Source organism: Urocitellus parryii, chromosome 2 (genome assembly GCF_045843805.1).
Source record: "Urocitellus parryii isolate mUroPar1 chromosome 2, mUroPar1.hap1, whole genome shotgun sequence".
Lineage (NCBI taxonomy): Eukaryota > Metazoa > Chordata > Mammalia > Rodentia > Sciuridae > Urocitellus > Urocitellus parryii.
This window is the reverse complement of record NC_135532.1, coordinates 128,856,398-128,882,243: the sequence shown is the minus strand read 5'-3', so window position 1 is coordinate 128,882,243 and position 25,846 is coordinate 128,856,398.

The window sequence follows — 25,846 nt, the reverse complement described above, 5'->3', positions numbered from 1 at the left end:
CGAGAGATAGGGATTCTGATTCATTTTGGTGCAAATGGATTTCCAGTTTTCCCAGCACCATTTGTTGAAGATGCTATCCTTCCTCCATTGCATGCTTTTAGCCCCTTTATCAAAAATAAGATAGTTGTAGTTTTGTGGATTAGTTACTGTGTCCTCTATTCTGTACCATTGGTCCACCCGCCTGTTTTGGTACCAGTACCATGCTGTTTTTGTTACTATTGCTCTGTAGTATAGCTTGAAGTCTGGTATCGCTATACCGCCTGATTCACACTTCCTGCTTAGTATTGTTTTTGCTATTCTGGGTCTTTTATTATTCCATATGAATTTCATGATTCTTTTATCTATTTCTACAAGATATGCTGTTGGGATTTTGATTGGCATTGCATTGAACTTATAGAGAACTTTTGGTAATATCGCCATTTTGATGATGTTAGTTCTGCCTATCCATGAGCAGGGTATGTTTTTCCATCTTCTAAGGTCTTCTTCTATGTCTTTCTTTAGGGTTCTGTAATTTTCATTGTATAAATCTTTCACCTCTTTTGTTAGGTTGATTCCCAAGTATTTTATTTTTTGGGGGGATATTGTGAATGGAGTAGTTGTCCTCATTTCCGTTTCAGAGGATTTGTCGCTCATATACAGGAACGCCTTTGATTTATGCGTGTTGATCTTATATCCTGCCACTTTGCTGAATTCATTTATTAGCTCTAATAGCTTCTTTGTAGACCCTTTTGGGTCTGCTAGGTATAGAATCATATCATCTGCAAATAGTGATAATTTAAGTTCTTCTTTTCCTATTTTTATGCCTTTAATTTCTTTTGACTGTCTAATTGCTCTGGCCAGTGTTTCGAGGACTATGTTGAACAGAAGTGGTGAGAGAGGGCATCCCTGTCTTGTACCAGATCTTAGAGGGAATGCCTTCAATTTTTCTCCATTCAGAATGATGCTGGCCTGTGGCTTATCATAGATTGCTTTTACAATGTTGAGGTATGATCCTGTTATCCCTAATTTTTCTAGCGTTTTGAACATAAAGGGATGCTGTACTTTGTCGAATGCTTTTTCTGCATCTATTGAGATGATCATATGGTTCTTATTTTTAAGTCTATTGATGTGGTGAATAACATTTATTGATTTCCGTATATTAAACCAGCCTTGCATCCCAGGGATGAATCCTACTTGATCATGATGTATAATTTTTTTGATATGTATTTGAATCCGATTCGCCAGAATTTTATTGAGGATTTTTGCGTCAAGGTTCATTAGAGATATTGGTCTGTAGTTTTCCTTCTTTGATGTGTCTTTGTCTGGTTTCGGAATCAGGGTGATGTTGGCGTCGTAGAATGAATTTGGAAGTTCTCCCTCTTTTTCTATTTCCTGAAATAGCTTGAAAAGTATTGGTGTTAGTTCCTCTTTAAAGGTTTTGTAAAACTCTGCTGTATACCCATCCGGTCCTGGGCTTTTCTTAGTTGGTAGTCTTTTGATGGTTTCTTCTATTTCCTCTATTGTTATTGGTCTGTTTAGGTTGTCTATATCCTCCTGGCTCAATCTGGGCAGATCATAGGACTCAAGGAATTTATCTATGCCTTCACTATCTTCTATTTTATTGGAGTATAAGGATTCAAAGTAATTTCTGATTATCTTCTGTATTTCTGAAGTGTCTGTTGTGATATTGCCTTTTTCATCCCGTATGCTAGTAATTTGGGTTCTCTCTCCTCTTCTCTTCGTTAGCATGGCTAAGGGTCTGTCAATTTTATTTATTTTTTCAAAGAACCAGCTTTTAGTTTTGTCAATTTTTTCAATTGTTTCTTTTGTTTCAATTTCATTAATTTCAGCTCTGATTTTAATTATTTCTTGCCTTCTACTTCTTTTGCTGTTGTTTTGCTCTTCTTTTTCTAGGATTTTGAGATGAAGTATGAGATCATTTATTTGTTGGTTTTTTCTTTTTTTGAGGAATGAACTCCAAGCAATGAATTTTCCTCTTAGAACTGCTTTCAATGTGTCCCATAGATTCCGATATGTTGTGTCTGTGTTTTCATTTAACTCTAGGAATTTTTTAATTTCCTCCTTGATGTCTTCTAAAACCCATTGATCACTCAGCAACCTATTGTTCATTCTCCAGGTGATGCTTGCTTTTTCCTTTCTTCTTTTATCATTGATTTTCAGTTTCATTCCATTATGATCAGATAAGATACATGGTATTATCTCTACCCCTTTGTATTGTCTAAGAGTTGCCCTGTGACATAGTATATGGTCTATTTTTGAGAAGGTTCCATGTGCTGCTGAGAAAAAAGTGTAGCTACTTGATGTTGGGTGGTATAGTCTATATATGTCAATTAAGTCTAGGTTGTTAATTGTGTTATTGAGTTCTATAGTTTCCTTATTTAACTTTTGTTTGGAAGATCTGTCCAGTGGTGAGAGAGGTGTGTTGAAGTCTCCCATGATTATTGTATGTTGGTCTATTAGACTCTTGAACTTGAGAAGAGTTTGCTTGATGAATACAGCTGCACCATTATTTGGGGCATATATATTTATGATTGTTATGTCTTGTTGGTGTATGGTTCCCTTGAGCAGTATGAAGTGTCCTTCTATATCCCTTTTGATTAGCTTTGGCTTGAAATCTATTTTATTAGATATGAGTATGGACACTCCTGCTTGTTTCCGCGGTCCATATGAGTGATATGATTTTTCCCAACCTTTCACCTTCAGTCTATGTATATCTTTTCCTATCAAATGCGTCTCCTGTAGACAGCATATTGTTGGGTCTTGTTTTTTGATCCATTCTACTAGCCTGTGTCTCTTAATTGGTGAGTTTAAGCCATTAACATTTAGGGTTATTATTGAGATATGGTTTGTTCTTCTATCCATATTTGTTTATTGATGTTACTAAACCTGATTTGTTATCCTCTATGACTACTTTCCCCCCTTTACTGTCCTACCTCCCATTGTTGGTTTTCAATGTTGTTTTCCATTTCCTCTTCCTGTAATGTTTTGCCAAGGATTTTTTGAAGAGATGGTTTTCTAGCTGCGAATTCTTTTAACTTTTGTTTATTGTGGAAGGTTTTAATTTCATCTTCTAACCTGAAGCTTAATTTCGCCGGATACACGATTCTTGGTTGGAGCCCATTATCTTTCAGTGTTTGAAATATGTTATTCCAGGATCTTCTAGCTTTCAGAGTCTGTGTTGAGAGATCAGCTGTTATCCTGATTGGTTTACCCCTAAATGTAATCTGCTTTCTTTCTCTTGCAGCTTTTAAAATTCTCTCCTTATTCTGTATGTTGGACATCTTCATTATAATGTGTCTAGGTGTGGATCTCTTATGATTTTGCACATTCGGCGTCCTGTAGGCTTCTAGGATTTGGGATTCTGTCTCAATCTTCAATTCTGGGAAGTTTTCTCGTATTATTTCACTGAATAGACTGTTTATTCCTTTGGAATGGAGCTCTGTGCCTTCCTGTATCCCAATGACTCTTAAATTTGGTCTTTTGATATTGTCCCATAATTCTTGGATGTTCTGCTCATGGTTTCTTAGCAGACTTGCTGAGCTGTCTATGTTCTTTTCCAGTTGAAATACTTTGTCTTCATTGTCTGATGTTCTCTCTTCTAATTGATCTACTCTGCTGGTAGTATTCTCAATTGAGTTTTTAAGTTGGTTTATTGTTTCCTGCATTTCTAGAATTTCAATTTGTTTGTTTTTTATTACCTCTATCTCCCTGTGAAATTGATCTTTGACTTCCTGGATTTGTTTGTCAATGTGATCTTTCATTGTCTGATTTTGCTGTCTCATGTCTTCCTTGAGACTCCAGATCATCTGAAGCATATATATCCTGAACTCTTTATCTGATATTCCATCTGTTGCAGCTATTACCTCTTCTAAAGTTGAGTTGACCTGCATTGCTTGTGGTCCTTTCTTTCCTTGTCTTTTCATACTGCCCGCGTTTCTTTCTGCTTGGTGCAACTGTTGTGTTTTGAAATTTACCCCCTATTTATTTATGTTGCTCTTGTATACTTGAAAAGTCTCCCTTGCAGGTGCGGGCGGCGGCTGTGCCCCTACTCCAATTGGGGTGACGTGTCTATCACGCTGGCGGCTCTCTGGGCCTGTTCCGGGAGTGGAAGGCGGCTCTGCTCTGTCCCTATTACAATTGGGGTGTCGTGACTACAATGCTGGCAGATCGCTGGGCCTCTTCCGGGCGTGGGCGGTGGGCTTGGCTGGTGGGATTCCACCTAATGGCAGTCCCTAACCTCCCTGCTTGCTAATTAATGGCTTCTCTGAGGCGCCACGCCTTCTGTAGCTGCGGGGCAGGCCGCGCGAATCAGTTGGCCTGGATCTCCGGGGTCCTGCTGCTGGCTGTTTTGATGTTACAAGCTGTTGGAGAGTGGTGGTGTATTCTTCAGCTTTCCCGGATGGTGGCCACTGACTGCCTGGATGGAGTGTCCGCTGTTTTGATGTTGCACTCTGAAGGAGAGTGGCGGTGTATCCTTCAGCTTTCCCGGATGGTGGCCGCTGACTGGCTCGGCGGAGTGTCCGCTGTGGGGGATGGGACTGTACCGCTTCCTTCCCCTTCTGAGAACCCGTGCTCGGCCCAAGGGTCCGTGTGGGCTTGGCTGGTGGGATTCCACCTAATGGCCTTCCCTAACCTCCCTGCTTGCCAATTAATGGCTTCACTGAGGCGCCACGCCTTCTGTAGCCGCAGGGCAGGCCACGCGAATCAGTTGGCCTGGCTCTCCGGGCCCTGTTGCAGGCTGCTGGGATCCCTGGCACTCTATCACTTTGATTATTTCTGCTTGCCCCTCCCCCAGCGCTGGCTAGCCAGGTTTCCTTTTGGCTGCTACTGGGAGGAGGGGTTGGAGGTCAGGTGTCTCTGGTTTCCCCCTAGCCTGTATGGAGGCTCAGCTTGATACTCCCTCTCCCGGCAAGCCTAGGAGAGATTTTATGCGAATTCCCGCTGTCTGGGGGGTGAGCTGAATGACACCGACCTGTTTTGATGTCGCACTCTGAAGGAGAGTGGCGGTGTATCCTTCAGCTTTCCCGGATGGTGGCCGCTGACTGGCTCGGCGGAGTGTCCGCTGTGGGGGATGGGACTGTACCGCTTCCTTCCCCTTCTGAGAACCCGTGCTCGGCCCAAGGGTCCGTGTGGGCTTGGCTGGTGGGATTCCACCTAATGGCCTTCCCTAACCTCCCTGCTTGCCAATTAATGGCTTCACTGAGGCGCCACGCCTTCTGTAGCCGCAGGGCAGGCCACGCGAATCAGTTGGCCTGGCTCTCCGGGCCCTGTTGCAGGCTGCTGGGATCCCTGGCACTCTATCACTTTGATTATTTCTGCTTGCCCCTCCCCCAGCGCTGGCTAGCCAGGTTTCCTTTTGGCTGCTACTGGGAGGAGGGGTTGGAGGTCAGGTGTCTCTGGTTTCCCCCTAGCCTGTATGGAGGCTCAGCTTGATACTCCCTCTCCCGGCAAGCCTAGGAGAGATTTTATGCGAATTCCCGCTGTCTGGGGGGTGAGCTGAATGACACCGACCTGTTTTGATGTCGCACTCTGAAGGAGAGTGGCGGTGTATCCTTCAGCTTTCCCGGATGGTGGCCGCTGACTGGCTCGGCGGAGTGTCCGCTGTGGGGGATGGGACTGTACCGCTTCCTTCCCCTTCTGAGAACCCGTGCTCGGCCCAAGGGTCCGTGTGGGCTTGGCTGGTGGGATTCCACCTAATGGCCTTCCCTAACCTCCCTGCTTGCCAATTAATGGCTTCACTGAGGCGCCACGCCTTCTGTAGCCGCAGGGCAGGCCACGCGAATCAGTTGGCCTGGCTCTCCGGGCCCTGCTGCAGGCTGCTGGGATCCCTGGCACTCTATCACTTTGATTTTTTCTGCTTGCCCCTCCCCCAGCGCTGGCTAGCCAGGTTTCCTTTTGGCTGCTACTGGGAGGAGGGGTTGGAGGTCAGGTGTCTCTGGTTTCCCCCTAGCCTGTATGGAGGCTCAGCTTGATACTCCCTCTCCCGGCAAGCCTAGGAGAGATTTTATGCGAATTCCCGCTGTCTGGGGGGTGAGCTGAATGACACCGACCTGTTTTGATGTCGCACTCTGAAGGAGAGTGGCGGTGTATCCTTCAGCTTTCCCGGATGGTGGCCGCTGACTGGCTCGGCGGAGTGTCCGCTGTGGGGGATGGGACTGTACCGCTTCCTTCCCCTTCTGAGAACCCGTGCTCGGCCCAAGGGTCCGTGTGGGCTTGGCTGGTGGGATTCCACCTAATGGCCTTCCCTAACCTCCCTGCTTGCCAATTAATGGCTTCACTGGGGCGCCACGCCTTCTGTAGCCGCAGGGCAGGCCACGCGAATCAGTTGGCCTGGCTCTCCGGGCCCTGCTGCAGGCTGCTGGGATCCCTGGCACTCTATCACTTTGATTCTTTCTGCTTGCCCCTCTGGTGCTTACTCTTAACTACAAAGGGCTACCAGATGTCAAGAAGGCTTTCAGTATATAGGGACATACATAAAAATAATCTATTTATTTATATTTTTATTACTTTTAAAATTTATAAATGACAGCAGAATGCATTACAATTCTTATTACACATATAGAGCACAATTTTTCATATCTCTGGTTGAACACAAAGTATATTCACACCAATTTGTATCTTTATACATGTACTTTGGATAATAATGTCCATCACATCCCATCATCATTTATAATCCCATGCCCCCTTCCTTTTCCCCTCCCACCCCTTTACCTTATCTAGAGTTCGTCTATTCCTTCCATGCTCCCCTCCCTGTCCCACTATGAATCAGCCTCCTTATATCAGAGAAAACATTCAGCATTTGGTTTTTGGGGATTGGCTAACTTCACTCAGCATTATCTTCTCTAACTCCATCCATTTACCTGCAAATGCCATGATTTTATTCTCTTTTATTGCATGAAAGAAATTTTTTTAAAAAATATTTTTTTCTAATTAAAAAAAAATCTGAGAGAAGAGGGGAAATATTCTCCCCTCCAAAAACATATATCTTCAGGAAGAGAACAGATTATATTGCATTCATAGGAACAAACATATTTAGCTATAAAAAACCCAGAACATGAGAAATAGTTTTTTGAGATGAAGAATAAGATAACTAAAATGAAAAAAGTCAATAAAAAGATTAGTGATAAACCAAAGAAATCTTCCAGAAAGGAGAAGGGGCGAGGGAGAGAGAGATTAGGAAAGAAAGAAAATACAATAAAATGAGTAAATTAATCCAGAAGAACCAGGCAAAGAAGAAAGAGAAAACAAAGGTGAGGAAATTGTAAGTAAATAACTCAAGAACTGAAAGACATATCTCCAGACTGAAAAATGAAAACGTTGGCAGAGTATCTGGAGAAACAAAGACTCACATTAATGCACATCATTGTGAAATTTCCAGACACTTGGGACAGGGAGAAAACTCTACAAGGGACAGAGATGGTGTGCACAGAAGATTATATCATTCAGAATAATATTGTGCTCCAGAAAAGTAACACCAAAATGACATAGAACAGAAGAGGGAAATAATTTTTCATACTCAACTGAACCATCAACCCAGCATAAAACAAGACATTTTCAGACATACCATACTTAGAAAATGGACCTTCCAAACACCTCTTAGGAAGCTACTGGAGGAAATGCCTCAGTTGCATGGGGAAGCGAATTAAGAGAGCGAAAATATAATCAGAAAATAAGGCCTCTGGCAATTAAGAGGCAGAGAGAATTTCCAGGGAGGTAAATTTCATAGGAGATTTCCAAAGGAAAATTTTACAGCCCACGCTGTGGGTCAGAACTAAGAAGCCTCCTATATAATGGGAATAAGTAGGGAGTATCTGATGAAAACCTCCAGGGGATAAAATGGGAAGGAGTCATTTAGTGTATTTGAGAGTCATAGAAATTATTTCTAGGTATTAGAGCATTGGGGAGGAAAATTAACTACTTATTTTGAGGAAAAACGTGAGAAAGTTATTAACTATAGAAAAAACAATTTGTATAAGAAAATATTCTAGGATATTATGTGGCTTAGTTGTAAACAATATTCCCCTTTTAAAATGAGGTAAATATTTATACAGATTTATGACATAACCATACTGAAAACATAAGGAGGGGTTGGGAAGTGGCAGTTTAACAGATCCAAAACAAGAAGGAAGCCAATTAGTATACTTAATACTGATAAATTAAGAAATAGAAGAATGGGATATTCTATCAGATTGTGGTCTATGTGCAGAAAATAAAGCAATATTATAAGAACGAGAAGGGAGAGGCAGGCTTTTTGATAGTGTGATCAGGTCTTCTCTTAGCAGATACAGAATTCTTAGAAGGAATAGGCAGGAACCAGTCATGCCACATCTGGTGTACATATGTTCCAGGTGGAAGTGAGAGCAAGGTGCTAAGATTTTGAGGCAAGAATTAACTTAGTGTGTTCTAGAGAGAACAAGACCAGTAATCATTGAGCAAAGTCAGCAACATGGGGAAGATAAGAGACAAATCCAAATGGGAGAAAAAAATGTTTAGCTTCAAGATTGTACTATAGACCAGGCATGGTGGTGATCACACATAATCCCAGGGACTCAGGAATCTGAGGCAGGAGGATGGCAAGTTCAAGGCCAGACTCAGCAACTTAGTGAGACCCTGCCTCAAAATAAAAAATAAAAAGGGCTGGGGATGTAGCTCAGTGGTAAAGTGATCCTGGATTCTATCCCTAGGACCAAAGGGGGCATGGGAAATAGGTTGCATTATAATTTAAATGATTCAATGATTCAAAGAAAAGAAAAGCACTACCAAATTTGTATGCTTTATTCTATGGATTTCTCTTCCCTGTGTTATTCTATTGTACCTTCTTCAGCACTTTAGTACCATCAACCATTAACACCACAGGGCCCTATATTAGAGTAAACACTCAGAAAAAAAGTTCTTTGATTCAAATATCTGAATCTATTGCATGTCGGGGAATTAGTTCATTACCGCATAAATCATGCTCCGTCGCATTTCTAGCTTCTCCACTCCATTCTGCATTTCTCTATGTAATCTTCTTCATCCTGATTTCCTATCTGCATTTTAAACAGTAGTGACTTATAATATGTCACATTTTCTGAAAATACAAGACTCTTGTGTAGAAATTGTAATTAGGCTGGCTGGGCAATGTGCTATTATTAGTAAGAATTGTGATTTTTTAGAGTTGTGGGTTAATTGCTAATAACTGTATGCAGTGTTTTCCCTCAAGATGTTTTCTATTACAGTAATTAACTGAGCAGCTGGGAGAGCAGACATTAACCATTTGTCTTCACAGTAGCCCTCACTGGGGACTCTCCCAAAACCTTTGCACATGGCTTTATTTGTTGTTTGATAGGTAATCTAAGAGAAACCTAAAATGTATTGGAGTCTCACACTTTGTAGTGGATATAAAGTTTAAAGTATTTCTTTTTCTCTTTGGAAGGATTCTTGCTCACATAGGTGATGAATAGATTCTGGGAAACATAGAATGTCTTTTAGATAAATGGACTTATTTGGCTAGTTTTTATGTGCATATTTCTTAGTATCCTCACATAATGAAATTCTGTCACAGTGATTGTGTCAGAAGCCTGAGTGCCCAGAAGGCACCAATGGTTTATCTGTTTACAAATCAGATTGGACCAGTAAAAAAACTGGCTATACCAAAGAAAACTGTTCAGTGAAACTTAAGAAACTACCTTGCTTGATAGCCTTATTTTTTCCCAATATCCCAATATCTGAATTCCCATTTGACCTTTAATTCAGGTCTGCCCCTTGATTTTAGAATCCTGAATTTCCTTCTTGGTGATTCCTTTTATGAATTACTATGTGCCACTGTGACCCCATTCTCAAGACTACATAGCAAAATATGATGCTTGACCCAAGGTCTCCTTGCCAACACTGCTATTCATAACCTCCAATCTCTGTCAAGTTGTTTTCTAGAGCATGGGAAGAACAATGCCTTTTGCTAATGTATAGACATTCATTTTCTTTTTCAAGGAACATTTTTATTTAACACAATTAAAAAAAAAATGCCCAAACTACAAACAGAAACTAAGTACAGAAAGAATTTTGAAAATGAAGGTAGACTTTTAGGAAATTTTTAGGAATGTAACATTTATTTTTAATCCTCCCACCTATTGAATAAAATCATAAACCTACTACTGTTAAGATCTCATGCTTTTTCTAACTCTGACTTTCCAGAGGCAATAATTTTCTCTCCTCTTAAGATTACTCCTTTTTCCTTAAATCCAGAAAAGCTCTGGGTTTACACTGTCTAAGTATTAGTTGTTAGAGTCTCAAAAACAAGAATGCTATCTGATTTACTGTAATTCCTCAGAAGCCACATACACAGGGGCTCTGGCAAATAAGGCAGGTTTCAGCTTTCTTTCCCTCTTCAAAAAGATGTTGGGAATCTGATCCCTGTGCTATGGTGGGTGGTGGCTTAGCACAACTCCTTAGGCCACCCACATGGTATCAGTGGTCAAAAGGGAGATACACCCAGCTGAGAACGACCATGCTGAGACACACCATGCTTGGTCTGCCGGGTGAATAGCAGATAGACCTTCAGAAAGAGAGAGAAGGCCAAGGGGATTTGAAGACAAATGAGGCTGTCACATATATAAGGAAAACCCTCCATATACGTTAAATACTAGAAAACACACCAAGAACCTGGAACAACCATGGAAAGAAGTTGACAAGACAATCAGAATCAGGTAGAACATTCAGTGTGGTGTATTTACATTTAACACAAGTTTTGAAGCAGTTAGTGGAAAGATGTCACAGAGAAGTGTAATATAATGGCCTATCGGATCAGAGAGAGATTCAAACAAAAGTAAAGCAACAACCTGGATGTCTTTATGGGAGAGAAGTTTCTCAGACCATTAGTTGTGGAGGAGGAAGCTCTGAAGTCTGCTTCTTCATTTAGAAACCTTGACCCCATATGCTTAGTCTTCCTGTACAAAATTCAGACCTAAGTAATGCTTTCTGCTTAATTTTAAATAAATGGTGTTTTGGAGGGAAATGTTTTAATGAATCCTTTTTTATTGACTGATTGCTGAATTGATTTCAGAAATACTCTGCAAAGCATGAATCAAAATATACATTGAATTAGAAAATATTAGTTTGCATATTCCAAAAGAAGATATACTCTTCTTAACCTGCTCTCACAATTTTCCCTCCTGAGAAAACCCTTTTCAAATATACTCCTAGCAATAACTAATATTGGAAAGTTTAAAAAAATATATGGCAACATTTTCTATCCACTTAATGAACTTCATGTAAAAGAATTACATGAAATTTATTGTCTCAAGTTAATAGCCAAACATTTTAATTTATGGTCTGATTCCCCCATTCAATTTTATTTGAGTCCCTTAAGACAGGAAACGTGTCTTTTACACTCATTTATATCATCCAAAGCATTTGACAATATTTGATGAAGTCATATAGAATGATTGAAATTTTTTAATTACAACTAAATTTTTAACTTAGAAAACTATTTAGCAAATGAGCTTCTTAAACTATTATCAATATCTTGGACAACATAAAAAGAAAGATAATAACAATGCTTCTTTGGTTTAAAATACAAATACTGTCCCACCTAAGAAATGAGAACCAAGGACAAGTCTTGGCACTTGGTGAGTCCTTAATAAGCAGGGAAACACATAAGGTTTTATTTTAATTCAAGAACCACTCTTGTCAGCCCTTTAAAGAGAGTAGAAATTAAGCTATATCAAAGCTTGTCTTGGCCCAATTATAGAATGAGAATGAGGTATCTATGGAATGGTTCCAGAATAAGTTTCAAATCAGTTTGAATCCAGCTATTTGGTCCTTATTAGGACTTCAGGGGACAGCCAAGAATTACATTTAATTCATTATCTTGTTCTGAAAATGCTACAGTGGCTGCTACACAAATTGAAAGCAGCATTTACACAAGCTAATACCTATGGTATCTTTCCAATTTATCTTTTGGGCATTATCACCTCCCAGTGTACCTTCTTGAATGTTTGACATGTGGTCTGAATTCTCATTTTGTAGGATGATAGCTATTCACCTCAAAGAGAACATTGGAGAAAATGGCCCTGCGTTAAAGTGCTAAGAATGTTACCTGAAATACATTTTAAAAGATTTTAAAATAGCTACAGTCTTGTGGCAGAAATTGTGTTATGACCGTGCCTTTTAGGTAGTCCATTCTCTCTAGACTGAAGCTGCCGCATTATTGAGTTAATTCATTTCTGTTCGACTTGTGTGTCCAGCAATGTGGGGTAAATTCACAATGGAATTGTTGTCCCCCTTTGTGAAGCACTCATGACTACTGATTTTTGTATACCATTGTCCTTGGAAAGAAAGAAAATTTAAACAATATGTTTGTCTTTGTGATATGAAGGGTAAATAACAAATAAAATAAATAAAACTTGACACTCAAGATAGGAAAATGTTTCTCTAGGAAACTGAGAGGGATGATAGAGGAAGAAATGTTGCCCACATACAGAGTGACTTCTAATAGTTTATTGGTCTCACTGCTTAGCATCCCCTTTTATAGTGGGTTTTAACAAAAACCCTGTGTGCATATGAAATTGACAGTATAATCCTAGAATGCTTTATTTAACTAGAGACTAGCAACACCAAACACTGTATTGGCTCTCAGATATCAAGCAATGATACTCCAAGTGACTCATATTAATGCTTTATTTTGATATAAAGCCTTTCTTCCCCAAAGTACAAAGCACTTTCTTAAAATTGCCTTATTGGGATTTGTAACAACTTGAAGATGCCTAGAATCTGAGACCATAGAGTGTTAAGCTGAGATAATACCTTAAGGTTCCTGATTTCCAATCTAGCATTTCAAACGTTAATCATTACCTGTCCTTTCAGCTTCCAAAAATGCCAAAAATTATCCATTCGATATAAGATTTGAAAAAGGTTATATTTTAGAGGAGATTCTTTTAGAGTCTATAAACCATTAAGTAAAAGTTTAAAAATCAATTGTGTGAGAATTCAAGTAACTTTCTTTTTCAGCTAAGGATTTAAGTCCATTTTTCCATTCTATAGGAGAATAACATGAATGTTAAGGAATGTCAATAAAATAGATATTTTTCAGTAACTACACAAAATATTCTAAGAATTAAACACACTTTTTACTAATTCAAAATGTTTGGCTAACCACTCACTGCAGAAAACCTTCACCAGTCTCTAAAAGTGATATCAAGATTAACCTCATTAGGAAATACTCAGGATCATTTGGAAGATATAGCAAATGGAAGGGAATTCTTTTGGAAGAAAATTATGTCTTACTTTCTTATGCTATTGTTTCTAGTTTCTGACTAAACAACATGTGGTGTCTAAATTATAAATTCTGCCATGTAATGAATGTATCCAGAAATAAGCCTAAATCAAGACTCTGTAGAGGTACCAGTAAAGTGAGGTTTATGGTCCAAATGCCAGTCAAAGCCTTGGTTAGTATTTGGCCTTCCTGTTTTGTTGAGTTTAAAGTGATAAGCTAAGGCCTAACTCTGTGTTTTCCCCTCTGTTCTTTTTAGGACACATCTTCCCTTACATTACTCTTAATTGGTTGGTCCTTTGAAGTTGTATAAATCAATGGGGAGGAAAATCCTTTCCTACAGCAAGCGGCCCACAGCATCCCATTGAAATTTCACAAGGAGCATCAGTGAGCATATATTTTTTCCTCCAGTTTTGATAAGATGCACAATAACTTTACTCCAAACTGCCATTGCAATTTTAATTGAATTAAAATATTACAAAGGAGAAAAATGCATACATTTCAGTTTTAAATGATCTCACACTAGCAAAATCATGGGTCATCTTTGCTTTTTTCTAGATTCCATATACTTCCTCTTTCGATGGAGCAATAGTGTGTTTGGTTAATAGCCTCACTGTTTTCTGCTGTTAAGGGAACTGAAGTGCCATTAACACATATTAAAGTACCATTGATTCCATTAGTGCCGACAAGCACTAAATCCCAATTTCTTTTTAAATAAGCATTAAAACAAATGCAGATGTCCTTTATTAACAAGTAACATGCTGAGAAACTCTTATTGCAATTGTTTAATATATGAAAGATGTCTTAAAAGACTAAGTTAGAATCTTAAGGAGCTGAAATGCCAGAACTTGGGGATAATGATGGGCACACATGTAAAGGAATAAAAATGCATTTTCTCCACGCAGGATCCTATCCAAAATGCCATTTTACTCTGTCAGATTAAAATCACAATCATTTTTCATCTTTATAGGCCTCCAGATTCATATATTGTAACACGTAATTCCACATCAGTGCAGAGATACAATTTGTAGAGCTATGATAAACAGTACAATGATAAACAATACAATGATGAACAGGGAACTTAGATCCCAGAGATGGATGTGGATTGTTGAGCTTCTACCCCAGGGCTTCTACATGTGGTCTACATGATCAGATATTCCCATGGAATAGAGGAACATTTGCCTTAGAATCAAATGTATGGAGAAGATAAACATGTACCTGCACATCTGGCCTTCTTAAGAAAAATTCTTAAAAATTGTAGAGATCTTTGTTATGCCATAGGAACTTAGAAAATTTTAAACCTTAGAGCCAAATTTGTGACAAAATACAAGTATGTTTCATATACTTTATTAGACTCTTCCCTGAGCACTATTTAATTTCTTTACCTTTTATCTTCCTTATCTTCCATCTCTTTTTTTTTGCCTATTTCTAGTGTGCATTTTACTCTTTGAAGATATTCCTTATAATGTGTTTTTAGTAATTTTTAATAAAATTAGTTATCAAAAGACAAAAATGAGAGACTAGCTTGTTTTGTTTGCTACTGTATTTGCAGAGCCTAGAATAGTATCTGTTACATAGGAGGCATTCAGGAAATATTTGGTGAGTAAAGGAAAAGATGGTAGATGAGAGAAGGAGGTAGTTGTGTAGATAGTCTATAGAAAGTTATAAATAGTAATGAAAAGAAGGAAGAAAGGGGAATAAATTGAAAGAAAAAGAAAATGGAAAGGAAGAGATGAGAGAAATATTGACATCCCCATAAGAAAATAATTAGAGTTGTAATGATATTTATCCTAAAGGTGCTCAAATAATGTAAGATCACTTTGAACAAATCAATCAAATGTATATCAGATACTCATTATATTCCCAACCCTGCTAAGTGCTGGGAGGATTTAAAAGTACATAGCATGATCTCAACCCTCAAGAGTCTTATAGTAAATTTGGACAATCATAAAGTCTTAGAAATGTGGAAATTTTTCTCTACTTAAGGAAGTTTGAGCAGAGGAAGACTGGAAGCCATTGAACTCCAACTGTACAAACTAATGCATAACCTACTAGTTCCATGATTACTAACAGAAGACATAAGATTCTTTGTCAGAAGCAAAGAACTGAATTTCAGCAAAAAACAATAGCAGAAGTGCCAGCATATTTGAGCTCCTATAGTCCTTTCACAGAATATGTGGAAGTCCAGGAAGAACATGAGCGCAGTGTAGTGTGTGCTGCTGGAGAACCGTGAGCTGAGGGAATCTGCCACTCTTATAGCAAACATTAAGCAATCCTTGTTCTTGGTCTGGAAGGTAAATAAGTTCATCTTCTCAGACTCATGATTTTTCATCTTGTTTCCCAGCATTGTCACTTTCAGGAAGCCTGTCAAGGAAAATGAAAGGGCAAAGTCCTGGGGGCTGGGTTTGTGGCTCAGTGGTAGAGCGGTTGCCTCGTACATGTGAGGCACTGGGTTTGAACTCCAGCACCACATAAAAATAAATAAATAAACAAATGTATAAAAATAAAAAAGGAGCAAGGGCCTGATGGAGGATACATCTGTTATAGTATACGTACATCTGAGATACAACTGTGTATTGAGCTACAATGTTTAATTAAAAGATAAGCTGTAACTGTACACACTATGGCAGCCCACAGACATACTGAGAAGTGAGTGGAAAAACAGAAGAGTCACGGCAGAAAGTGATCATCACACATAATAGTCTGAGACAACTTGGAATAGATGGTAATGACCCCACCTCCACAAAAATGTCTATTATGGATATTTTGCCCATGTATAAGCACACATACAAGTCACTGGAGAATTATGTAGGGAGTGTGACAAGATATGTGAAACTGGATTTGCAGGGAGGGGTTCTGGAGAGAAAATCTGATAAGTTACTTTGTTGATAAAACTTATAGCTAAAGTGGAACTTATTTCCTGGGTCTCCAAGACATGTTTCCATTGTAAAAGGTTAGGAGAATAAAGCAAAAGGTTTAGTGTCTATGTCCATATACAATGTCCTGCATGCAACCAAACCTCCCAGGTGACATGACTTGGGTGGGCATCCTTTACAGTGTTCTCCACTAAGTCTATCTCCAGACTTTCACTGTAAGACCAACAAGGTCAGAATCTGTCTGCCTTCTTAAATACCTTTGAAAACATTTTCAGTATGTTCTCTTTAGGGAAAAAAAATGCGGCTCATTATATTTGGTTTGCACATGTAGGAACTTTCTGAAAAATTTTGTTGTTGGACAGCAGGGAGGTTGGAAACAGAAGGACACTAATGAAATTTGAAAAGAACATCTTTTTATCTCTCAGGGTTTTAGCTATTCTGGTTACTTGTTTATCTCCCAAAATTCTAACTTCCTCTTTTGATATAGAAATCTTCACTTCAATTCCCTGCAATATCAAAAGCAAAACAGCAACCATGATCTTTTAGATGAGGAATAAACAGCAGGCTAAATGAACTCCTCTGCAAAATGTTTTAATGTTGTAACAGTTTATAGTCAATAACTCATTAGTCATTTTACTTTAAAAAATTACAGCTTTACATAGAAATTCAGGTGGAAGAACCACAAGATCTTGCTACAAATCACCAGGATTTGTTTTTCTGCACAGTTATTTCCAGGTCACAATGTTTTTATGATTTTTTTTTCATATTTTAGAGGTGTGTTTATCATTGCATCCGTCCATATGCACAGGGGGATGACCTACATGAGTTCTAAGGGTCTAATCTGGATTGTGCTATCACCTGTTCATTGCTGCCAATAGCTTATTAGAGTTGCATAAACTGTGAAATTGCTCAGGTTTGATTTTTATAGTAAAATAATTATAAATCTCCAAGATACTCCATAGACATAATTTGATAAGTATGTCAGTATTTGTTAACAAGATGTTAGAAGAGATTCTGTTCATTTAGCTGTAAATAAATAAATCTAAGAATAAACATTTCAAAAAGAAGGAAACAAGAAGTTAAATATCATAAGCATAAAATTAGACTTCTTCAAACTCTTAATAAGTTTGCTTTATCCTAAATCTCACTCAAAACAGTTTTGACTGTCATAACAGGGTGCTTCTTGGTGATAATTCTAGTGGGCATCAATCTACTCCTCACTACTTAGCCTGGAGCCATGGGGTCTGGAATTACCTTCATTTGCTTAAGGTTCAGAACACCTTTTTTCTTTAGTCCTCCAACTAAAACACCCTGAAATAAAATGTCTGGACCAACAGACTGAACACCTTCAAAAAGTGTGTAACATAAGAAAATAGTGAGTATTGCATATATTTGTCATTCATACTTTTTCTCGATTATTGTTAAATAATAAGGTCAGATGATAACTATAATAAGCTATGCAAAAGTTTGCTCCATACTTACTTAAGGACAAAAACTTTTCACAATCAAGAAATATGAAAATAAAACAATTTTATTCTCTCAAATATTGACCAGAGACCAAAGTGGTAAATATTTGCATAGGAAAAATATTTGATTTATTTATATGGGACAGGGAGGGAGAAAAGAAAAAAACCTACCTATATACATATTGAGACTCATCTTTGGATGAATCTAGAGGCCATGAGGCCTCATCTTAGAGGGCCATGTAAGATTATAGAAATGATGCATATGAATTAGATAAGATAGCTGTGACATAATTTGTTCTTAATTTCACTTGTTGAAGGAGATTGGTTGACATTTATTTCTGGTTCTACCTACCAGTAAATGCTCATTCCCATTTCCATTCTGGGGATTGAACCCAGGGCTTTGCACATGCTGGGAGAGTGCTCTACCTCTGAGCTACATTCTCATCCCTATGTATTTATTCATTTATTTATAATTTTTTTCAGTTGTAGATGGACTGTCGCAGTCTTGGCTGGGCACAAGATCACGAGCCACTCACACTTTGTAGATTCAAACAGCAATTCTTTATTCCCGAACTCACACGGGCCTTCAACACACACGTTCTGGGGAAATCCCAGTACTCCCGCACAATTCACGTCCCAAATACTTTCTGAATTCCAGGAAAACTCAACGGGAACTCAGGCAGCAGGAACGCCCTATTCCCAGCAGGAATAACCTTCAACCTGGAACTTCCCTAAAACCCAGATTGTCTTAAACCGGGAACGCCTTAAACCCAAATTATCCTAAACTAGGATACTTCCTAAAACCTGCAGGATACACCCTAATCCTGGATCCACCCTGGTCCTTGAGCAGGATCACCTTTCTCAAAGACACATGCAATGTCACAGCGAATTTCCATTTAACGTGGGGTATGCTGGCAAGGAAATTTCGATGCATCATTCCTACTTGGCAATGGCCCTCAGCAATGGACAACATATTTTTGTTTTATTTATTTGTTTTATGTGGTGCTGAGGATCAAACCCAGTGCCTCACGCATGCAAGGCAAGCACTCAACCACTAAGCTACAACCCCAGGCCTTATTTATTTTTTATTTTGAGACAAATTTTCACTAAGTTTCCCCAACTGGCCTTGAATTTGAAATCCTCCTGTTTCAGCCTCCTGAGTAGATGGGATTACAGGCATGTGCCACCATTTACCATCTTTGGTTGAAAGAAATATATTTGCAAGTATAGGGACTAAGTACTTACTGCATGCCTTAGGTAGTTGTCTACTGTCTTTGTTTAATATAATTTCAATTTTTTTCTTCTTGTTAAAATTGTCAATATTATTATAAAGGGTCAACCTTTTTGTTAACAATGAAATAAAAAAGAAGAGACCCTTGAAATATTAAAAATATTAAAAATGAAACAACAGTATGATTCATCAATACCACTTTGGGGTATTATCCAGAGGATATGAAATCAATTTGTTAAAGACCACATTTAGGGGCTCAAGTGGTAGCACACTTGCCTGGCATGTGTGAGGCCCTGGGTTCGATTCTCAGCACCACATAAAAATAAAAAATAAAAATAAATATCACATTCATAGAGCATTTTTCACAATATCCAAGATATAGAATCAATCTAATTATCTATCACCTGATGAATAAAGAAAATGTAATATACAGTCTTGTGTCACTTAAAGATAATGGTATATTCTGAAAAATATATTAGGCATTTTTCATCCTGTACAAATATTATAGAGTATAATTACAGAAACTAAGATAGCTACATTCAGCAAATTATATTGCTCATTAGGCAAAATAGTCTTAGAATTGCCATATATGTTGTTGATGGAAATGTCTTTATGTAGCTCATGACTGAATATAATGATGGAATACTATTCAGCCTCAAAAACAAAGGAAAGAGAGGAAATACTTACTTTGATTTCAAAACATGAGACTTACAATTTTGTTTCTAATAAATGTTACTATTGCACTTAACACGCCAGTCTCTTCAGATTCTCCTGACAGAATTGTAAGTTTTGTCACAACAAATTAGAAATAGGCCTTTTGTAGTCTTAAAAGGTTACTTGGTTTCCAATACAGTTAAAATAAATTTCATCTCTCAACAATAGCAAATGCTGATGGCATTAGGTACTGACACCCAACAGTTGTAGATAAAAGATGCAGAAGGCAAGAAAGATGAAAAAGAGCCAAGCATAAAATTAGTTCTCTTTGCAGTTTTTCCAGTCAGGGCCTGCTTCTATTCCTCGTTGTTTTTACCTGGAAACTCAGTATTATATATACCAAAAATTAGAATTGTAAGATTTTCTCCCTAAGAGAAGATCCAAGGGTACTCATTAAGCTTTAACTGTAAAAGGTGTTAAAGGAAACTAATATTAGCATCAGCACTCTATGGTGACCAAGAGGAATAAAAATCTGAGGCAAAGATTAACACTGATCATGCTCCATAAAGTGGGTAGAATATCTAAGTGTATCTATGTGGCCTGACTGCCATAATTAAATAGTTACACAGACATGCACATTAATTGATTGATATTATAAGACTCAACTTTAATGGCATTTGCATTCTTGTGCTAACACAGTTGCTTGATACATGTCTCAGGCATTTATCAACATTAAGAGAGATATTACCAAATATATAAGGATGAGAAAATAGGGCCATTGTAAATTCAGAGAAAAAAAATCAAAAGGCATGAGTATCCTGCAAGACCTATGACTAGTAATGAGTCCTTTGTACAAAGGAAAGAAACAAAAAAAAAGTGCCAAAGAAACAAAAAAAAGGTGCCTTCAATGTGTGTTTTGTGAATTAAATGAAAATAAGTCATTAATACTGATCTAAGTGGGCACTTGCCTTTGTTTAGAAGAATGCAATATCAAATAGAATGGAACCTGAACTAAAATTTAGGAATCTTTAGCTTATAACCTACCTTTTGTCAATAGCATTGAGCTTCAAAGAACCATTTAACTTTTCTGCCCCTTGGTTTCCTCCTCTGTACAAGAACAGTTGGAGACAATAAACTCTGAGGGTCCTTCCCACCTCTAAAATGTGATGAGTTTTCCTAAGAAACAATACCTGTTCAAATGGACCTCTGCTGTTTTTGCCCCAAAAGTTCCATACTGGTGAAACCTATGGGTTTTTCCTTCCTTCTTTCTACTATGTGCTTTAGATGGAGCTGACTACACTTGGCTTCATAGTGGGGAATGTTTTCAGTGCTGACCATTGATTCTCTGGCCTAAGAGATATAAAAGCCCTTGCTATGTGATCCAGAACTCCAATAAGAAGCAGTGATAGTTTGAATTGCTGGGAAAATCAAAACTAAAGATGTTATGAAACTAGGACTCCTGGGGCTGACTTATAAAGCCAATAGTCAGAGGGTTGGGCAAATAGAGAAATAACATGATAACATTATTTGATCCCCTGAATCAAACCACACCCCCAAATCAAGGTAACCTGAAAACTTCCATTGTATGAATCAATGAGTTCCTTTTTAAGTTTCTGTTTGTTTAGGTGGATTTCGGGTCAATGGAAATGAGAATGTCCTTTTACTACTGCACATGCCCTATTGAGTGATTCAAAACCATTTGCTACCCATGAATCTTTCACTGTTCCATAGAGAGACCAATAGATCACCCATCCCATTTGCCCACTATGACAAAAATGAGGCCTCTATAACATGAAAAGAAAACCCCCTCCCTTCAATGTGTGTTTTGTGAATTTAATGAAAACAAGTCATTAATACTGATCTAAGTTAAAAGTCATGATATACTTGGTGTCTAACTGCTAGATATTTTTTTTTTAAAGAGAGAGTGAGAGAGGAGAGAGAGAGAGAGAGAATTTTTTTTTTAATATTTATTTTTTTTTAGTTCTCGGCAGACACAACATCTTTGTTGGTATGTGGTGCTGAGGATCGAACCCGGGCAGCACGCATGCCAGGCATGGGCGCGCTACCGCTGAGCCACATCTCCAGCCCAAACTGCTAGATATTTAAAGACCACCAAGATCAACTAAATAAAAGTTGACCTTAAAAAAAAAAAAAGAAAAAAAGAATCCACCAGTTTCCCTATTGATACTCTTCTCTGTTCTGGCATTCCAGACACAATTCAAGAAAATCTGTCTTTTTCAGCAAGTGATATGCCATTATTTTCCAATCTGCACCCTTGGAAGCAGTAATTTATGAAATGATTCATGTGTGTTTTCTTCACTGTATCAAAGAAGTCTGGGAACCAAACTCCGTTTTCACAATGCTTTGACTAACACAAAGGTCTTCAAATCAATCCCTCTCTGGGAAATTTACGTGACTATTGGTATATCCAAAATCTCTGATTAGTCTTATTTCTCATCATTTAATGAAGCATTTCCCAAACTACTTAGTTAAAAGTCCTTTCGTGTCCCACACATAATACCTACAAAAGAGGCTAGCACTCCACACAATTTATTTGGGGAGACATGCATTTGTCTCACATTCTCAGAGCCCTGTAAAAAAATTCTGCGTACAATTGGAATTCAGAGCCAAGTGTTTAAGCTTTTCTTTTAATTGGAATTATATCTTGTCCACTGGAAGATTCCTTAGTAAATGGAACCAAGTAAAATTATCCATATTTGATGTTTTTTGAATCATATCCAAGCTCTTTCTCCTCTGCACTGGGTCTCTTTCTTTTGCCCCTTCAGCTCCACTACCCTTCTCCACCCTCCTCTACCATAATCTACATTTATGGTCTTCAGGTTGGGTTTACTTAAATGAAAGCCACTGGGATATGGCAGGCAGAAATTTGGGAGGTCAGGGGTCTGTTGCCCTAACTCTCTCCCTGCCTCAAGATACCTTGGTTTATAAACAAGGCCACATTCTCAGTGGGCCTTCATTTTCTCAATGCTTTCTCTTAATCTTGACACTACTGGCTTCTTGGGCCTAAAAATTCTGTACTGTAGGCATCTGTCTAAATCCATCCCCGACTTCTACCTACTGGGTGCCAATAGCATCCCCAAAAGTATCCCCTTAGTTATGACAGTCCAAAATGTTCCCAGACATTTTCAGATGTCCCCCATGGGGCAAAAATCCTTCTATTCCCTACCCCACCCACATCATTGAGAACAAGGGACAGCTACTCTCTCTCTCCAGGTTTGTTAGTAATTCCTTCCCTTGGGTCTTTCAGGCCTATTAGTGGAACCCTCAGAGGTAGTAATGGAACCCTTGTTACTAGCACTGCAGTGTTTCTCTAACCCTAGCCAGTTCCTTTTGCTTTTATAAATAATCCTCTTATTAAAATTCTACTCCGTTTTCTCATTTGCTTGTGCTATAGATTGTTTTCCATCTTCAACCTTCCCCAATCCCACCAAATTGCTGTCTACCACTTAAAATCTTAATCTCTTTCTTTGAGTCCGGACACAAGTCCTTCTTATAAGAAGATGAAGCATTAACTGAGAGCTCACCACATGTCAAGTCTGGTGACTGACACTTACATATTGTGGTAAATATCTTAGTGGTTGGCTGCATTCCACACCCACCCCAGCAACCATTTTTCTCTCCTCAAAGAACCTTAATTTGGTTTCAGATAACGCCCCCGCCACACACACATAGCCTATCCTCTTCAAGCAGAGTTTCCCCTACTGCTAATTGATTACTCTAAATGTTACCCTATTTTTCCTTGCATGTGATTGGTTTAGAAGCCCAAATATGGACTATGCAGTAAAAGATATCACTTAAATCACAAGACTTTGGCTCACAAATAGGCACTGGGTATGATTTGGTGAATGAATAGAGAGGTTTGATGGATATTCTGAGAAAGATATTTCTTCATTCCAAAGACTGAGCCACCAAAAATGGCCTCTCTTTCTCTGAATTTTCTTTCTTCCCCCTTCCTCCCTCCCTCCTTCCTTCCTTCCTTCCTTCCTTCCTTCCTTCCTTCCTTCCTTCCTTCCTTCCTTCCTTCCTTCCTTCCTTCCCTCCTTCCTTCCCTGTACTGGGGATTGAACTCAGGAGCACTTGACCACTGACTCTCATCCCCAGCCTTATTTTGTATTTTATTTAGAAACTGGGTTTCACTGAGTTGCTTAGCACCTCGATTTTACTGAGGCTGGTTTTGAACTTGCAATCCTCTTGCCTCAGCCTCCCGAGCTGCTGGGATTACAGGCATGCACCATCATGCCTAGCTTCTTTCTCTGAATTTTCTTTGTACATTATAAGTCCTACAACTCTTGTAGCCATCTCAGTACTAGTGCCGGGAAGAAGTCGACACAGGCAGGAAGGCAAAAGGGAATAACTTACAAAGAAATAAAGCCACAGTTCAAACCATACCTAGTCACTGCCAAATATCTGAACTTTCTCAATTATATTATTCAATATATTCCTTCATTTTATCAAGAGTCTGAATTTGGATTTCTAATACTACTTATAATTAAAAGTTTCCTAGTAAAGCCATTCATACAATTTATTCAACAGTTGTGTGTTTTGTGCTTACTGTGAAATAGACTATACTAGGCACTGAAGCTACTGCAATCACCCATAGAGACCAGTAAGCAGGGTTATGTAGTAAAGGTTTTACATCAACTTTAAGAGATAGATGTAAATGACTGGGGCTGAACAGATTCTCAGCTCTGAGATGCTAAGTGATTTGTTATGGAACTCCAACTAGAAATTGTTGAAACTAGACTAGGTCTGACAACACAGCATTCCTATTGCATCCTTCTCTATTTGAATCAGCCATATTAAATCATCCATCTGTCACTTAATCTAGGACAGTGTCCACATAGAAAAGACGTAAAGTAGGTATGGTTTGATAAGAAGAAAGTAGTTAGATAATCTAGGAGCCTAGGGTCACTTCCATTAGAATAAAGGAAAACACAAATAGATACGGAGTTGCCCTCCCCTGACGATTTGGCCCTACTCTGGCTCTTGCTGATTCCATAGAGCTCTCAGAGTCTCCTCCACATTCTCCACCCTGTAGCCTCAGAGAAATCTCATTGACCCTCAACTGAGCTACCTTTGCTTTCCTCATGGAGCCAAGAGATCTCTTCTATATCCTTTTGCACAACCATGTCCTGGGCCTGCTTTTTAATCTATGCCTGTGTACCCACAGGAGTCAGTGTACAGATCTGCTTTCAATTGTCCCTCAAAATGATCACCACTCCTGTAGATGCCCTCATCCTAGTGTTTTAATTCTAGGGAACAAAAATCATGAAAAGTTTTTGTCAGCTTTCTTTGCAGATGAAAGGATCTGACCAGAACAGTTTTAGAGGAGGAAAAGTTTATTTAAGGGACTCACATTTTCAGAGGTCTTAGTCCATCCATAGAAATCCAGCTCTATTCCTTGGGGCTGAAGATGAGGCAGAACATCATGGCAGAAGAGTGTGGCAGAGGGAAGCAACTCACATGGTGATCAGGAAGCAGAGACAGAGAGACAGGCAGACAGACTACACTTCCCAGATACAAATATATATCCAAAGCAACACCCCAATTCCCACTTCCTCCAGCCACACCCTACCACCTCAGTTACCACTCAGTTAATCCTATCAGGGGATTAAACCACTGTTTGGGTTAAGGCTCTTATAATCCAATCATTTCTCCTCTGAACCTTCTTGCATTGTCTCACACATGAGCTTTTGGGGGACATCACATCTAAAGCATAACACACACATACCTGACCCTTCACTTTCTAGCCCATTCTTCTTCCCACTCACATGAGGTGGAAGGGGTGAGCTTCACACTTCTTCATGTTTTCACACCAATGACTGTGACCTCTTGCTGGGTACATAAAGTAGACTGGAACAGAGGCAAATGCCATTTTATTGATAACATTCCTCGCAAAGCTTTCCAGAAATCGTTCCTCCATTTCATTACACACTGACTATGTGGGGTCATTTTGAGAATTAAGTGAAATGACTTGAAAATTATTGATAAATGTAGTTGGGTGTGGTGGCGCATGCCTGTAATCCTAGTGGCTTGGGAGACTCTCAAGTTCAAAGCCAGCCTCAGCAAAAGTGAGGTGCTAAGCAATTCATTGAGACCCTGTCTCTAAATAAAATACAAAATAGGTCTGGGGATATGACTCAGTGGTTGAGTGTCCCTGAGTTCAATTCCTGGAACAACAACAAAAAAAAGTTGTTCATAAATGTAAAGGACCATACAAATTTAACTTATCAGATACTACTAAGTCACAAGAAAATAATTCATTTTTTCCTATATTCTGATTCTAATGTACTGTCATTTTGAAATTAAATTGCACAATTAAATAAAATATGCAACTATATACTGATAT